This window comes from Mastigoproctus giganteus, chromosome 2, assembly GCF_048544385.1.
Source record: "Mastigoproctus giganteus isolate SK-2022 chromosome 2, ASM4854438v1, whole genome shotgun sequence".
Taxonomy (NCBI): Eukaryota; Metazoa; Arthropoda; class Arachnida; order Uropygi; family Thelyphonidae; genus Mastigoproctus; species Mastigoproctus giganteus.
Genome location: NC_143576.1, coordinates 45,709,392 through 45,726,933, shown reverse-complemented (window position 1 = coordinate 45,726,933; position 17,542 = coordinate 45,709,392). Strand labels below are relative to the sequence as shown.

The 17,542-nt window shown below is 41.1% G+C and overlaps 1 protein-coding gene across 4 annotated transcripts in view; it reads right to left on the bottom strand.

The window, feature by feature from the left end:
- Positions 1-17,542, bottom strand: part of FAM21 (Family with sequence similarity 21) — a 1,354,861-nt gene that overhangs the window by 1,070,913 nt on the left and 266,406 nt on the right. The window lies entirely within an intron of this gene.

Genomic DNA, 17,542 nt, shown 5'->3' with positions numbered 1-17,542 from the left:
TCAACTTCCACAACAAAAGATGGAAGTCTGTTCTGCCAACCAACTAACCACTGGCAGCTAAATGCAAACTTCCGCTCATCTATCCTACAACTGTTTTTCCTCAATTTGAATTTATGCCCTCTCAGGTGATTACTCTGAGTAAGAGGAAGAATTCCATTGGCACTGAGCTTGCTCAAACCATTCAAGGTTTTATACACCTCTATCAGATCACCTCGCTGGTGCCTAGTCCCCAGACACTGTAATTTGCAAAACTTAAGCCTTTCTTCGTAAGAGCACCCCTTTGTTCCATTCACTAATCTTGTTACCCTTCTCTGTACTCGTTACAACACCTCTACATCCTTCTTAAAATGAGGCCTCCAGACCTGTATACAATACTCAAGGTGTGACCTGACCACTGCCTTATACAATGGAATGATCACCTCCTTATCCCTGCTAGAAAAATTCCTGTATATCATTGACAAGACACCATGAGCTACTCTTGCAGACCATCTGCACTGCTCAGAAAACTTCATATCTGCCTGCACAATTACTCCAGGTCCTTTTCATTCTCTACCACTGTCAGTGCAGTACCGCACAGTTGATAACGTTACTCTGGGGTAAATAAATTACGTTACTTTACATTTGTCAATGTTAAACTTCATTTGGCACCTCTCAGCCCATCTAATCAACTTTTCTGGATCCTGTTGCAGCAGCATACTGTCATTAGCATTAGCATTAGTAGAGGCATATGATGCAAGAAAGCAAGCTTATTCAGCATCAGCCAAAAAAAAAAAAAAAAAAAAACCCTCTCCCATTTCACCCCTCCATTCGTTCGAAATACCTGTCCAGTTGAGCTTTAAATTTGTTTAGGCTATCAACTTCAACAACAAGTGATGGAAGTCGGTTCCACCAACCAACCACCCGCTGGCCAAAGGCAAATTTTCGCACATCTATCCGACATCCGTCCTTCCTCAATTTGAATTTATGCCCTCTGAGGTGACTATTCTGAGAAAGATGAAGAATCCCATTGGCATTGAGCATGCTCAAACCATTCAAAGCCTTATACACCTCTATCAGATCACCTCGCCGGTGCCTAGTCTCCAGACTCTGTAATTTGCAAAACTTAAGCCTTTCTTCGTAAGAGCAACCCTTTGTTCCATTTACTAATCTTGTTGCCCTTCTCTGTACCCGTTCCAGCAGCTCTACATCCTTCTTGAAATGAGGCCTCCAGACCTGTATACAGTACTCAAGATGTGGCCTAACCATTGCCTTATACAAGGGAATAATCACCTCCTTATCCCTGCTAGAAAAATTCCTGTATATCATTGACAAGACGCCATGAGCTACTCTTGCAGCTCGTCTGCACTGCTCAGAGAACTTCATATCTGCCTGCACAATTATCCCCAGGTCCTTTTCATTCTCCACCACTGTCAGTGTAGTACCGCAGAGTTGATACATTGCTCTGGGGTTACTGTTACCCATATGTAGTACTTTACATTTGTCAATGTTAAACTTCATTTGCCACCTCTCAGCCCATCTGTTCAACCTTTCCAGATCCTGTTGCAGCAGCATAGCGTCAGTAGTGTCCTTAACGACCCTGCCAACCTTTGTATCATCTGCAAACTTAGACATTAAACTTGATATCCCATCATCAATATCATTCATAAATACCGAAAACAACAATGGACCCAACACTGAACCTTGAGAAACTCCACTAATAACATTAGTCCACGTTGAGCAGTGTCCATTGATTACCACTCTCTGTCTTCTCTCCCTCAGCCAACCCCTTATCCATAGCAGCAATTTGCCTCCAATGCCACACTGCTCCAATTTGTGCAGCAGTCTTCCATGTGCAACAGTATCAAAAGCCTTTCTAAGATCCAAATATATAATATCAAAGTTATTCCCTGCATCCAGTTCTTTTGTGACTACATCATAGTATCCAATCAAATTGGTCAGGCAAGACCTGCCCTTAACAAAACCATGCTGCGTCTGAGCTATAACTGAATTCTTATCTAGATGATCCTGCAGTGCTTCTTTAACCAGTGCCTCCATTAATTTACCTGGAACAGAAGTTAAACTAACAGGTCTATAATTACTTGTGTCAGCCTTTGATCCTCCTTTGTGAATTGGGGTTACATTTGCACATCTCCAGTCTATGGGTACCTCCCCTGAGTCCAAAGAAGCTCTCATAATTATGGCTAGGGGTTTGCATACTTCCTTTGCTGCCTCCTTTAATATAACTGGATAGATCCCATCCACCCCAGGTGCCTTTTTTATGTTTATCTTCAACAATTTTGACTCTAGAACTCTCAGTTATTACAAAATCATCTAGCTCACTGCCAGAGTTGAATTCACATCTGGCATTTCCCTCCCTGAATAACTCCTCATGTGTGAATGTAGATGCAAAATACTCATTTAGTTTGTTAGCCACCTGAGCAGGATCAACAGTTGAACCATCAATATCCAGTGGACCAATCTGATTCATCCCTTTCCTTCTAGAGTTTACATAATGTTAGTATAAAAGGGAGCTATTACCAAATGCTAGTATTGCAAGGAATAGGCAAGCATAAAAATATGTAAGTCGAAACATGCCAAGAAACGAACCAAAACGAAACCTGACCATGTATCAATATTTGCTTCAGTGGACATCAGATTCTGCACTTTGGCCTTACCTGTAATCAACCTTTATCTAAATATGTGTCCCCCATATCTGATGACAGCTGTACCACTTTATATTTAATTTTGTTTTATTTGTATTTTACTGTATTATTAATATTACTTTACAGTTCGCCCACCTTCTATTGACTTTGTAATTCATCATAACTTTTAGGATATAATATAACATGTAGGTTAGTGCAAAAGCATCATTTTAATGTAGCCATCTACCAAAGTAGTTAAATTAATTAATTAAATTGGCATCGTTTTGGTTACATCTCATATTGTGAATGCCTTCACAACTTTTAGGATATTAACATTCTTTCACCTTTCACATATCTACTATACAGGAACTCCCCTACTTATGTAATACTCGAGTTATGGAAATTCACCTTTATATACGTTTTTGCCCGTAGGTGCAAATTTTAAAAAATTATAAAAGTATTTTGCATCTAGTAGGAATCAAGAAAATATTGTAATGTGAACCCAAAAACACTTTTTTTTTTTTTTTTTTTTTGTAATTCGTTCCAAGTCCTTGGAAAGCGAAAATTTTGCTATATTACAAAGGTAAATATGACCCTCTCTAAAGGGTCATATTTATAATGGAAATTGCACTATCCTTTCATCATTATCGCGTGTTCGTGTTATAAGAATCAATTTTTAACGTATTTGTGTTATTTTTCTAAAGGATGTTTCTGGAGGTCACGACCATAAAACAATAAAAACAATTAGCACTTCCCGGTTTATTGAGCTTTTCTGTTAGTACATCTAATTATAAACGGGTAGTAAATTCAATCTTATTGCATTTCCCATAATACTGATAAATGCAATTGTGTGGGTTTTTATGCTATTAGGGTGAAATGTGTTCCCTTTCACTGAAATCTTCGATCATAGAAAAAACAAATTTTAGAAACTTCCTATTTACATATTATAATGATGAAGCGAAGGCGACCAACAAAAAGTGCAAGTGGTGGTATGCTAGGAAACAAAACAAAATTGGTTTAGAAATGAAGATTAGCATTTGTAGAGACATACGATGCAAGAAAGCAAGCTTATACAGCATCAGCCAAAAAAAAAAAAAAAAAACCCTCCCATTTCATCCCTCCATTCGTTCCAAATTCCTGTCCAGCTCAGCCTTAAATTTATTTAGGCTATCAACTTCCACAACAAAAGATGGAAGTCTGTTCCACCAATCAACTATCCGCTGGCTAAAAGCAAATTTCCGCACATCTATTCTACAACTGTCTTTCCTCAATTTTAATTCATGGCCCCTCTGGTTCTTAATCTGAGCAAGAGGAAGAATCCCTTCAGCATTCAGCTTGCTCATCCCATTCAAGGCATTATACAGCTCAATCAGATCACCTCACAGGTGCCTACTCTCCAGGTGCTGCAATTTACAGAACTTAAGGCTTTCTTGGTAAGAATACCCCTTTGTTACCCTCACCAATCTTGTTGCCCTACTTTGTACTTGTTCGAGCAACTCTACATCCTTCCTAAAATGAGGCCTCCAGACTTGGACATAGTACTCTAGGTATGGCCTGACTATTGCCTTGTATAATGGACCTCCCTGTCCCTGCTAGCAAAATTCCTATATATCATTGACACATTTCCTATGTATCATCCCTACATGACAAAATTTCTATATATCATTGACCTGCCCTGGCAGCCCATATCCACTGCTCAGCAAACTTCATATTTGACTGCGCAAATACACCCTGGTCATTTTCACTTTCCACTTCCCTGAGTGTAGTGCCACACAGTTGGCACATTTCTCCTGGGTTACTGCTACCCATATGCAGTACTTTGCATTTGTCAATGTTAAACTTCAGTTGCCACTTCTCACCCCATTTCCCCAACTTATCTAGATCCAGTTTGAGTAGCATACTGTCTTTACTGTCGTTAACAACCATGCCAAACCTTTGAATCATCTGCAAAATTGGACATGAAGCCTGATATACCTTCATCAATATCATTGATAAACATACAAAACAACAAAGGGGCCAACCCCAAACCCTGAGGAACTCCACTAATAACATTTGCCCATGAAGAGAAGTGTCCAGTGATTACCACTCTCTGTCATCTTTATCCATTTAACCATCCCTTTATCCATTGTAGCAACTTACCCTTAATGCCATAGCTCTCCAATTTGTACAGAAATCTTCCAGGTGCAACATTATCAAAAGCTTTCCTGAAATCCAAGTATATGATATCAAAATTATTTTTGGCATTCCATTCCTTTGAGACCACATCATAGTATCCAATGAAATTGATCAGACAAGACCTCCCTTTAACAAACCAATGCTGTATCTTAACTATTACTGCATTCTTTTCTAGATGATGCTGCAATGCTACTCTAAATAGTGACTCTATTATTTTTCATAGAACACAAGATAAACTAACAGGTCTATAGTTAGTTGTGCACACTTTTGAACCTCCTTTGTGAATTTGTGATACATTTGCACACCTTCAGACCATGGGGATCCTCCCCTGAGTCCCAAGGAAGCTCTCTAATTATGGCTAAGGGTTTGTTTACTAATATAACTGGATAGATCTCATCCACCCCAGGTGGCTTTTTTAAATTTAACTTCAACAATTTCTCCTTCACTTTGCTCTCAGTTATTACAAAATCACTTAGCTTCCTGTCAGAGTTTGATAAACTTCTGGCACTCCCCTCATTGAATAACTCCTCATGTGTGAATGTACATGAAAAATACTCATTCAGTTTATCAACTACCTGAGCATGATGATCAATAATCAACCCATCTATATTAAGTGGTCCAATCTGATTCATCCTTTCCTTCTAGAGTTTACATAAATAAAGAACTCTTTGCTGTTTTTCTTTGCATCCCTTGCCAAAGATTTCTCGTAATCTGCCTTTGCCTGCCTAACCTCCTTTGTGACTTGATTACAGACTAGCTTATATCTGCCATAGACTACTGTGTCACCTGATATGCATACTATACATTTTTCTTCTCTGCCACGAGCCTCATTAATTCATCTGATCCATTTAGGGCTAAACCTTGAACAGTATTTCTTAGTTGGAATGAAAAGACTAGTAGCCTCCAAACTTAAGTCCATTTAGAATTCATTTCCATTCATTCCCATTTTGAATTCATTTAGAATTCAACATTGGCAACATCAATTGATCCCACTGTACAGCATTTAAAACTGTCTGAGACAGCTGTAATCACCTTTAGAAAGCAAAAGCCCTTCCATTTAGCCTTAATGGTAGTTACAATTTTAGGTAATTCCCACATCAGTACATAGTGATCACTGTCACACAGTAGTTGTTTTTTCTGCAAATTCTTAATGCATGAGTAATCACTGATGATAATCAGACCAACAGTATTACTCCCCCTGGTTGCCTTTCTAACATGTTGCTGTAGAAAACAGTCATCCAATAATTCCACAAGAGTCTTGCTAGTGTGCGAGTGACGACCCACAAGTTCCAGTTAATATCTGGAAAGTTAAAATCCCCCATTATAAAACATTCTGGTTTACTGGCCCACTATTTCTCTGCACAATTGCTCATTATACTCATCAAATTCATTAGAACACACACCTACTCTCATTTTTCCATTCCCAGTGCTTATTTTTTATTTTTATTTTTTTTTTGGTAGTTGTTGGCGCATCGGCTTCTGTGGCCATAATGCACCTCCCAATGTTTTTGCAGTACTTTGATCCAAGCGCGAGGCGGGATTCGAACCCGCAACCTTTGGGTTGCCAGGCAGGCACTTTACCCACCTGGCTAGCCCGGTCGGCCCCAGTGCTTATGTCACACCAAACAGACTCTATGCTGCATTGTCCACCAACATCAATCGGATGCACTTCCTTAGATTTTATGTGTTTCTTAACTAAAAGCATAACCTCTCCTTCCATTCCTGTTCTGTCTACCCTTTCTGTACACATTGTACTTTCCAAATTCCAATTCTGCACTGCTTATGTCTATGTGACACCACATCTCTGATATCCGAACAATATCTGCCTTTGATGTCTTGACTAGCACTTCAAGCTCATAAAATTTATTAACTATACTCCTAGCATTGGTGTACATGCAAGTATAAATGCACCTGTTTATACTCTTAGGTATCCTAACACAGCCCATGTATTTACTTGTTCCACTATGACTCCCAGCAGTCCTTTAAATTCCCATTGCCTTGCTTTCCAGGCTGCTGCTCATTCTAATAGAAGCAGTGGAAGAATCACTTTTGCCTCTGCCTGCTGCCACTGTTAACCTTTTATTCTGTGTATCCCCCGAAACTAGCAGTTTTCCGACCCACCTAACACTGCCTCAATAGCATCAGCAAATATCCTTGCACCCCTTCTACTTAAGTGTACCTCATCCCTGTAGAAGCAGTCTCTTCTGTCAACAAGATGAAACAACAGCAAGATGAAAATGATTAAGAAGTATAAAACAAAACAAAGTTTGTCATCTATTGCAAGGTCTTGCTGCTTCAACAGTGAATACCATTTTAAAGGACAGTGCACGTATAAAAGAACATGTCAAAGGATCAATGCACTTAAGATCAACAGTGATCATAAAACAGAATTCAGGTGCTATATCGAAGATGGAACAGCTGTTAACAATATGGATAAAAAATCAGATTCGGAAGCGAGCGCCCTTGAGCCAAATGACCATTCAAGCAAAAGCAATAAGTATTTATAAAGATATTAAGGATAAGTACGGTGAACCCGAACCCAAGTTCGTGGCAAGCAATGGATAGTTTTATAGGTCCAAGCTTCGTGCTTGTTTCCACAACGTTAACACATGCAGTGAAGCCACCAGTGCCGATTCTGCAGCTCCAGAGAAATTTTGTGATGTGTTGGAAAAAATTATTAATGAAGGCGGCTCTTCAACGCAACAAATTTTTAACGTTCACGAGACTGCTCTGTATTGGTAAAAAATGCCGGATCGAAAATACATTGCCAAAGAGCAAAATACAATGTGTCAAAAGATAGGGCCACGCTCTTGCTTGGGACTAATGCAGCAGAAGATTACAGATTAAAACCACTGCTTGTGTGCCATTCTGGGAATCCTCGTGCATTTAAGGGCATCAATAAAGCCACCCTACCTGTGCATTTCTGATCGAACCAGAGAGCATGAATAAAAATATCTCCCTTTGAGGATTGGCTTAAATGCTGCTTTATTCCAGAGGTTGAAAAATATTGTAAAGACAGCGACATTCCTTTCAAGACTTTGCTTCTATTAGATAATGTTACTGGACATCTTATGCAACTAGATGACTTCAATTCAAACATGAGACTCATATTTCTACTGCCAAACACAACTTCACTCATCCAACCTATGGATCAGGATGTTATTTCAAATTTAAAAGCATACCATACTATTTATGCACAACATTTGCTCAGGCATTGTCTGCAGTAGACGATGAGAAAAATTTTACGTTAAGAGACTTTTGGAAATCTTACAATATTTAAAAGCATACTATTTATGCACAACATTGCTCAGGCGTTGTCTGCAGTAGACGATGAGTAAAATTTTACTTTAAGAGACTTTTGGAAATCTTATAATAACACTCCACCTTAAACATTAAAAAGGCTTGGGTGGGAATTACTAAAAGTTGTTTAAATGGCGCATGGAAAAAAATATGCCCACAGCACATAAAAGGCTTCGAAGGCTTTGAAAAAGATGAATCATATGAAGAGGTTAGATAAGATTGTAAAGGTTGCAGAACTACTTCAGTTGGAGGTTGATGCCAAAGACGTTGAGGAGTTAACAGAGGAAGAGAAGGAATTAACTAACGAAGAACTTGTTGACTTGCAATGGCGAGGTTTGAGAAGATGGATCCTCACAGTGAATGATTCTTAAAAGTTAACAGAAGAGTGAATGATATGCTTGCTTGCTACAAAGAAATCTACGATGAAAAGAAAAAAAAGTCACCGTAGAGTCATCCATTAATATGTTCTTTCGTAAGGTTGAGCGGCCACCCCTTCTAAATCTCCACAGCCCTCCGCAGCGGCGTACTTATCAGCTGAAGACATCGATTCTGGCAATGATGCTCAAGAGATAAAAACTTACTGATGTTATGCCTGTCTCCTTTCTTTTTTTGTAATTTTATATTTTTTAAATTGCACGCTTTTGTAATTTTTCCTATACATGAGATAAAAAATTGAATAAATACAATAAACAATTCTATTTAGATGTTAGTCAAACATTTTTTTTTTTGATTCAATCGATTCAGCAAGCACAGTTGCAAGTGCTGCACAAGCACGGGGAAATTCTGACTAACGTAAAATCTGATTTACGTAGCATTCTACCAAATGCAACCCTTATGTAAGTCAGGGAGTTCCTGTACTTCCTTTTCTACTATCCTCAAATTTGTAGTTACTGGCACTTAGTGTAATTTTTACATCCATCTATGCATACTTTGTTCAATATATAGCATTACATATATATATATAAAAATCAGGAATAATGATATAGAGAAGCTATATGATAGGGGGGGGGGAAATTAAGTTTGAAATTAGATAAGTCTGAATTACAATAACATAACTTATGGATCAGGGACTCTGCTATAGCAAAACGTACCCTACAGCCATAACATGTATATATGTATATATAAAATATTTTAAGTATAAAATATTGTAGGTAGAACATGTTAAGGAGCTTTATGCAGAGAATTAAAACTAATGAATATATTCCGTATACCCTGGGAGCGATATACAGGGTAATTCACTACCAGTGCAACAAACTTGCAGGAGGTGTAGGGGGCACAAAGACGAATCGGAATCACATAGCATTGCAGGGTCCGAAATGCCTTCGCTATGTGGTAGAGGACGTTGAACGGGAGGTCGCGTGAACAGCGATCCCGCTGGAAGTCAGCATTTGCAAACCGTTTCTGTTGAAGAAACCAAGTAGCAAAAGTCCTCCGGAGTGGATAATCCGCAGGTTCCAATGATTGGACGCGTTGCAAATAGTATGAGTTAGTTAGTTAGTTAGTTGAGTTTTATTGGCGCATCAGCAACTTAGGCTATAATGCGCCAAAACTTTATCAACAAAATTAGTAAAACATTCAGTGACCTAATGAATAAGGTCACTAAGTCAGAGTATAAAAACAATTGTAAACTGTAAAAGACAAATATCTGTAAACGAGTAACAATAGTAAACCTTAAAATAATAAGATTTTTTTTTTTTTTTTTTAAATACGAGTAAAAAGGTTTACTGTTTTTAGGAAACTAAAAATAGCAGACACATGGTCATTGTCGGATAAAATCTGACTGAGTGTATATGGCTCAGTCAGATGATTAAAAGCGGTATAACGAGCATTTCTAAAATTGGTACAGTCACATAAAATATGTTTGATGGATAAAATGGTGTCGCACTGCTCGCACATAGGAGGGTCATCAGCCCTCAGCAAAAAGGAGTGTGTTAGATGACAGTGTCCTATGCGGAGCCGAGCAAGAACAACTTCCTCTTTGCGATCCCTGCGTAAGCTGGACCGCCATGGATGGATCATAGGCTTAATTCGACATAGTTTGTTTGTAGTAATCAGTCGATGCCACGAATCTTGCCACTGAGATTGTAGGTTACTACGGATCACTTGCCTGTAGTCTGTATAGGGGACTAACAGGTCAAGATTATCCGTCAGGGCTGCCGATTTGGCTGCAGTGTCAGCCAAATCATTTCCTCTAATCCCGATGTGACTGGGGATCCAGCAGAATCGGATATCGAATCCACTTACAAAGAGGCTGTATATTATCTGCTGGATTCGGGACAGGGTTGGATGATTAGTGTGTGACATCGCTGATAAAGCCTGTAGTGCACTCATTGAGTCGGCATATATAATACTCCGTTGGTAACGGTGTTTTCTTATGTGATCTAGAGCTAACTCTATGGCATGCAGCTCTGCAGTGTAAATGCTGCAGTCAAGGGGTATCTGCTCTGATACGGTATTATTTGGAAAGACAGCAGCAGATCCCACATACGATTCTGACTTCGAGCCATCTGTGTAAACTGGCAAGAAGTCAGAATGTTCTGCACGGTGTTGTGAATAGAGCTGAAGGTAGACAGAGGCTGGAGTATTAGACTTCGTCGCAAGTTTGAGCGAGAAGTCACATGCTGGTGTTTGTGCATGCCAGGGTGGAAGGGGCTCCTTTGATGATCGAGCGACCTTGTCTACCGAGATGTTAAGCTCATTGAGTAGCTCTTGAACACGAATGCCGAATGGGCGATTGGCGGTCCGCCGTGTGTTATAAAGATTTTCCCATCGTGTCTCGAAAACGGATGTCCACGTGGGATGGTCCGGCAGGGACTTCAGCTTGAAGGCATATTGTAGAGACAACTGCATTCGTCGAAGCGACAACGATGGTTCATTTGCTTCGACATACAGACTTTGGACAGGTGATGTTCGGAATGCACCAGTAGCGATACGAATGGCTTGGTGATGGATGGGGTCAAGCCAACGAACAGCGCTATTTCTGGCAGATGCATACACCTGAGACCCATAATCTAATTTTGAGCGTACAAGTGCACGGTACAGACGTAGTAGAGTGCATCGGTCTGCACCCCAAGAGGTAGAAGAGAGAGAGCGGAGGATGTTAAGCCCTCTCGTACACTTCGCACGTAGCTGACGAATGTGTTGAACAAATGTCAACTTTTTGTCAAAAATGAGTCCCAGGAATTTTGCCTCTGATACGACTGGGATGGTGCTTTGTCCAAGTCGTAATTCAGGCTCAGGGTGGAGGTTACGTTTGCGACAAAAATGGACGCAAACGGTCTTCTCCGGTGAGAACCTGAAACCACTGGCCGTTGTTGTTGTTATTTGGTTTTTAGGAGCATTAGCAACTAAGGCCATATTGCTCCGGTGCGGTGGTCATTCCCTGACCTTTCCGCATGTTCCGTATTTGGTGGTGACGGGCTCGAACCCCGGTCTAATCAAGAAGCGTGTGCTACGCACTGCTGCTCCTTCCCACCTGGCTACGGAGGCGCCCCACTGGCCGTGGCCCAGATGTTAACACGGTCAATAGCTTGTTGCAGTTGTCTCTCAATAACCCTCATATTGCATGATTGAGAGAATATGCTGAAGTCATCGACATAGTGCACTGTTTACAGTTGGAGGAAGTTGTTCTGAAATGGAATTTATTTTAATGGCAAAATGCGTAACACTTAAGACAGATCCTTGTGGTACCCCCTCCTCTTGGCAAAAAGGCCGGGAAAGGGAGGATCCTACACGAACTTGGAAATAACGGCAGGATAAAAAATTTTTAATAAAAATGGGAAGGTGGCCTCTCAGACCGAGATTGTATAGGTCTCTTAAAATACCAAATCTCCAAGTTGTGTCGTACGCTTTTTCCATGTCAAAGAACACCGACACCAAATGTTCTCTTTTTAGGAAAGCATCTCGGATAGATGTTTCCAGTCTAAATAAGTGGTCCAATGTGGACCTATTTCTTCGGAAGCCGCACTGAAAGCGGGAGAGAAGGTCATTCGATTCTAAATACCATAAGAGCCGAGCATTGACCATTCTCTCCAATATTTTCCACATACAGCTGGTCAGAGCAATAGGACGATAGTTTTTTGGATATTTAGGATCCTTTCCTGGCTTAGCAAAAGCAAGAATAGTTGCCTTGCGCCAGGTTTCCGGAAAGTGCTCCTCGAGGAAGATTCTGTTGTACAGGAGGAGCAGACGGTCCATGGATTCTGGTGAAAGATGTTTGATCATTTCATAATGGATGTTGTCTGGTCCAACAGCGGTAGCCTTTGTACGGGCGAGTGCTGTTTTCAGCTCATGGATATTAAATGGCCCATTGTATGGGTGGGATCCCTTCGATGTGAATTTAAGGGCTGTTTTTCAGCGTTGCACTTTAGGACCAGAAACTCTGGGGAGTAAGATGATGTTGCGGAGATGTTAGAAAAAGTTTCCCCAAGAGCATTCGCTATTGCAGTAAAGTCTGCAATAGTACATCCATTATATTCAAGGCCCGATGAGGGGTGCGCTGTGTATTTTCCCTTCATTTTCCGGATTTTATCCCAGACTACCTTAGAGTTGGTAAACTGGTTAATAGATGATGTAAAACGGATCCACGATTCCTTTTGACTCTGACGACGGATGTAGCGTGCTTTGGCTCGTGCACGTTTAAAGGCTATAAGGTTGGTCGTGGTAGGATATCGGCGGAATATCCCCCACGCTTTGTTTTGAGCCTTTTTTGCTGCTGTGCATTGTGAATTCCACCAGGGTTTGGGAAATGGTGGAAACCGGGCAGATGTTTTTGGAACAGTATTCGCAGCTGCTTGGACAATATTTTCTGTGATGTACTTAACTGCATCATTGATAGGCTCTTGACTGACTGTACTAAGATCAAAATTTGCCTGATGTTGGAAGGCAGTCCAGTCAGCCTGATCAAACTTCCACCGTGGTAACCTGAAGGGAAGACATGGTCTCCCACTGTGTAACAAGGTTATCACAGGGAAGTGATCACTTCCGTATGGATTCTCCTCCACTTCCCAAGTGAGTGAAGGGAGCAGAGAAGGGGAGCAGATAGAGAGATCAATGGCAGAAAAGGTACGGGTAGGCATGTGGAAAAAGGTGTTTGTTCCAGTATTTAGAAGGGAAAGGTCATTGTCATTGAGCATACGCTCTATGACTCGTCCCCTTCCGTTGATGTTAGCACTACCCCACAGGGTGTTATGTCCATTCATATCCCCGAGAAGTAATAAAGGGGGAGGCAACTGCGTTAGAAGATCATCAAGGTCTGCCTGGGAGATGTCAGTCCCAGGTGGCAAATAAATAGAGCATACAGTTAATAAGAATCCCACTGAAAGGCGAATTGCAACAGCCTCTATGCTGGTTGTAATTAGCAAGGGCTGCACTGGGGTATGGTTACCCACAAGGATAGCCACTCCCCCATGTACAGAGCCGTCCGCAATTCTATCCTTTCGAAAAACTGTGATGTTGTGCATGGTGGGATCATCATTTGCCTTTAGATATGTCTCCTGCAAGCAAAAGCAAACTGGCTCGTGCTTTTGCAGGAGGGCCTTGATGCTGAGGGCTTACTTTTGTCAGTCTTGGATTTATCTTTTTTGGGGAAGAAAGGACGCTGTCCCGTGTCCATTTCCTCCTCCGCAAAGAGTTCCAAGACTGACTTTTCGGGTACCTCCTTCTGCTCGACATCCATCTTTTCTTGGGTACTAGGGGGGGACTTCCCCTTTCTTATTCTTTTCTTTCATAACTACCTTTGTAATTTGTGGAGCATTAGGAGGTACCGATATAGGAGTGGCAGCTGATTGGTCCTTCTGTGTAGGTTTTTGCGAACTTAGGAGATACCGCGCGATGGGAGTGAAAGACTCCTTTGGAGGAATGGTCATGTCCGTCTGAGTTTCGACGGAACATCTCCCTGCTACCTTCTGGGCGTAGGTAGGTCTGTTGATATTCATTGGTTTCACCGATTTCCTTGCCTCCTGGTATGATATATTTAGCTCTGCCTTCAGCCGTTGAATTTCTTTTTCTTCTTTCCACCTCTGGCATGCTCGTGAGTAGGCCGGATGTTCGCCCTCACAGTTAATACAGGTGGGTTTTGCGGCTGAACAAGCTGTTGTTTCGTGGTGCTTTGCACCGCATCGAGCGCATGCAAGGACTCCACGGCAGGCCATTTGAGAATGTCCATACTTCTGGCACTTAAAGCACCGTAAAGGGTTCGGAACGTATGGACGCACTGAACAGTTGATGTATCCAGCTTTAATCTTGTCAGGAGGTTTAGGAGTGTTAAAAGTCAGGATTACGCTCCTGGTTTTAACAATTTTTCCATCCCTTCGCGCAGTGATTCTCTTGACGGCAATGACTCCCTGTGGTTTTAATTCGGAGCAGATTTCCTCCTCGGTCACGTCGAGAAGGTCCCACTCCGAAATGACACCTCTCGATGAATTGAGTGTTCTGTGTGGTGTCACTGTTATAGGGATTCCTCCGATTGATGTTACTCGGAGTAGATGTTCGGATTGCTTGTCATTTTTGGTTTCAATTAAGAGGTCTCCAGAACGGAGCCTCTTAACTGATTTGGGAGAACCTACTAACCCATCTAACCCTTTTTGAATGAAAAAGGGCGACATTTTACCAATCGGTTTTTCACCGGTTGAGTGCATGATTAGGAACCTTGGGACTGGCCCTGATGGTAATTCGGTTCGCTGCCTCTTATTAGCAATAATGCTATCTGATTCTCTGTCTAAATTTTCAGATAGGGACCGGGTTGGGGCCCCTGAAGGAGTAAGTTTCTCAGGATTCATAGAGGTTTTTTATTTGTTCAGTGCCCGGGCTCCCCACCCACCACGGAGCCCAAAGGGACGCCCACTACCCAGCATGCAATAAATGCGCTCGGGAGTGGGACGCCAGGGCTACCCAGACACTATACCCGCACCGCCGCCAGCCTAAATCCTGTCCCTCGGACCATGAGGGTAGGGGCGTGGCATTGACACGGTTGACCCTCGCAGGCGAGCCTACCAGCCGATTGATCCTAGCCGGGCCTTCCAGGACCACCCGTCTTGTCGAAGCAGGGGCCAAAGTGGTGTATTGCAGCTGGGCCCCTCAACCACCAGGATCCCCCTTTCCGAATTTCCACGGGTCGCAGCGCACGGCAAACACGCCGGATTCCATTGATGTAAGCCCGGAACCTAGGCTGTGGGCGTTGGATCCCAGTGATGCTAGTCTGGAAGTCCAGCAGCGTCAATGGGAGGTCCCTTCACCACGTACAGGTGCCCACGTCGAGGGGCAAATAGTATGAACTCATTTGGTTTGTTGACAGTATCCTCCATACAGTGGATTGGGAAATACCCAATCGTTGACCTATCGCTCGAGTACTCTTACTTGGATTGCCTTCTGCAAGACGTAGGACATTCTCCTCATTGTCTGGCGTCCTCGTCGTTCGCTCTCGATTCATGGTACCTCTTGTGAAACAACCAGTCTCACGTAACCTTCTGTGCACACGTGCGAAAATCGTATGATGAGGAGCACGCCTGTGCGGGAATCGTTCCTGGTACAAACGCAGAGTGGCAAACCTGTTACAGTCCGCAGCTCCATACGCGAGGTGCATGTCGGCCAGTTCAACGTTTGAATACTCGTCCATCCTACTGCCTCGGGAACCGGTTCAGAAATGCTGAACTTCCAGCGGGATCGCTGTTCACGTGAACTCCCACATTCAACGTCCTCTACTGCATGACGAAGGCATTTCGGACCCTACAATGCTATGTGATTCCGATTCGTCTTTGGGCCTCCTACACTTCCTGTAAGTTTGTCGCACTGGTAGTGAATCACCCTGTATGTTATGAAAGAAAGGGAGGGGGGAATGAACCGGAAAATAAAATAACAATAAGAATTGCAAAAATTGAAAAAACGACCAAGGTGAAAATAACATTGCAGTGTCTTTCATAATTTTTGTGTCATCAGAGGTCATCCACCGAAATCATGAAAAAGACAGCAATGCTCTTACTTCTGTTTCCGAAGTGTTCTGTATGCATAGGTTCACGTGTGAAAGCCACGTGGTATTTTATAAATTTAGATTTAAAATTTATTTTACAAATTTAGATTTTAAATTTGGTTTGTGCAAAAATTAAATAAAAGTGGTTATGATATATGTGATGCATACAAATCATGGATGACCTTACAGAAGTAAGTGAAAAGAATTGAAAATGAAAAATGTAAAGCCAAAATTAAGGAATATCGGTATAGACAGTAAGACAGGGACTTACCATTGCTAGTAGACCTGACCAAATGACTGAGTTAGCGGGTTACCAGTATATTTATGTGTGGGTACTCTAAGCGGCTCCTAGTGTAAAAAAAAAAAAAAAAAAAAATTATCGTGCATGTTTGGATTGAAATGAAATGGGCGATGATGATGTGCTAGGTTAAATGCATGATGTCCAAACTGGCCAGGATAGTTAAGAAATATAATAGCTGACAAAGTAGTGGTAGAAGGCAGCTAAAGCTAAACTTTGTTAAGGTGAAAAATAGATTGGGTAAAGTTAGAAAATAGAGTCCCGCTGTTGCGTTCGGTATACTGCGGGACTCTATTTTCTAACCTAACCCAATCTATTTTTTGCCTTAACAAAGTTTAGCTGCCTTTTACCGCTATTTTGTCAGCTATTATATTTCTTAACTATCCTGGGCAGTTTGGACATCATCACCGCACATTTCATTTCAATCCAAACCTGCACGATAAATTTTTTTTTTTTTTTTTTTTTTTTTACGCCAGGAGCCGCTAGCGTACCTACACATAAATATACTGGTAACCCGCTAACTCAATCTTTCGGTCAGTTCTACTAGTAACGGTAAGACCCTGTCTTACTGTCTATACTCGATATTCCCTACTTTTGGCTTTGTTTTTCATTTTCAATTCTTTTCACTTACTTCTGTAAGGTCATCCATGATTTGTATGCATCACATATATCATAACCACTTTTATTAGCACATTAACTTAATTTTTGCACAAACCAAATTTAAAATCTAAATTTGTAAAATAAATTTAAAATCTAAATTTATAAAATACCACGTGGCTATTTCACACGTGAACCTATGCATACAGAACACGTCGGAAACAGAAGTAAGAGCATTGCTGTCTTTTTCATGATTTTGGTGGATGACCTCTGACGATGACACAAAAATTATGAAAGACACTGCAATGTTATTTTATTTTCCGGTTCATTCTCCCCCCCCTTTCTTTCATAACATATATTCATTAGTTTTAATTCTATGCATAAAGCTCCTTAACATGTTCGACCTACAATATTTTATACTTAAAATATTTTATATATATATATATAAAATGATAGCTGTGTTATCAAAGTGCAAAAATCACAGTCTGTGTGAAGACAGGTTTTTTTTTTTTTATTATGCATATTATATTCAATTTATAATGTATTTGCACTAGGGAAAACATGAGAAATATTCAAAAATAGTAA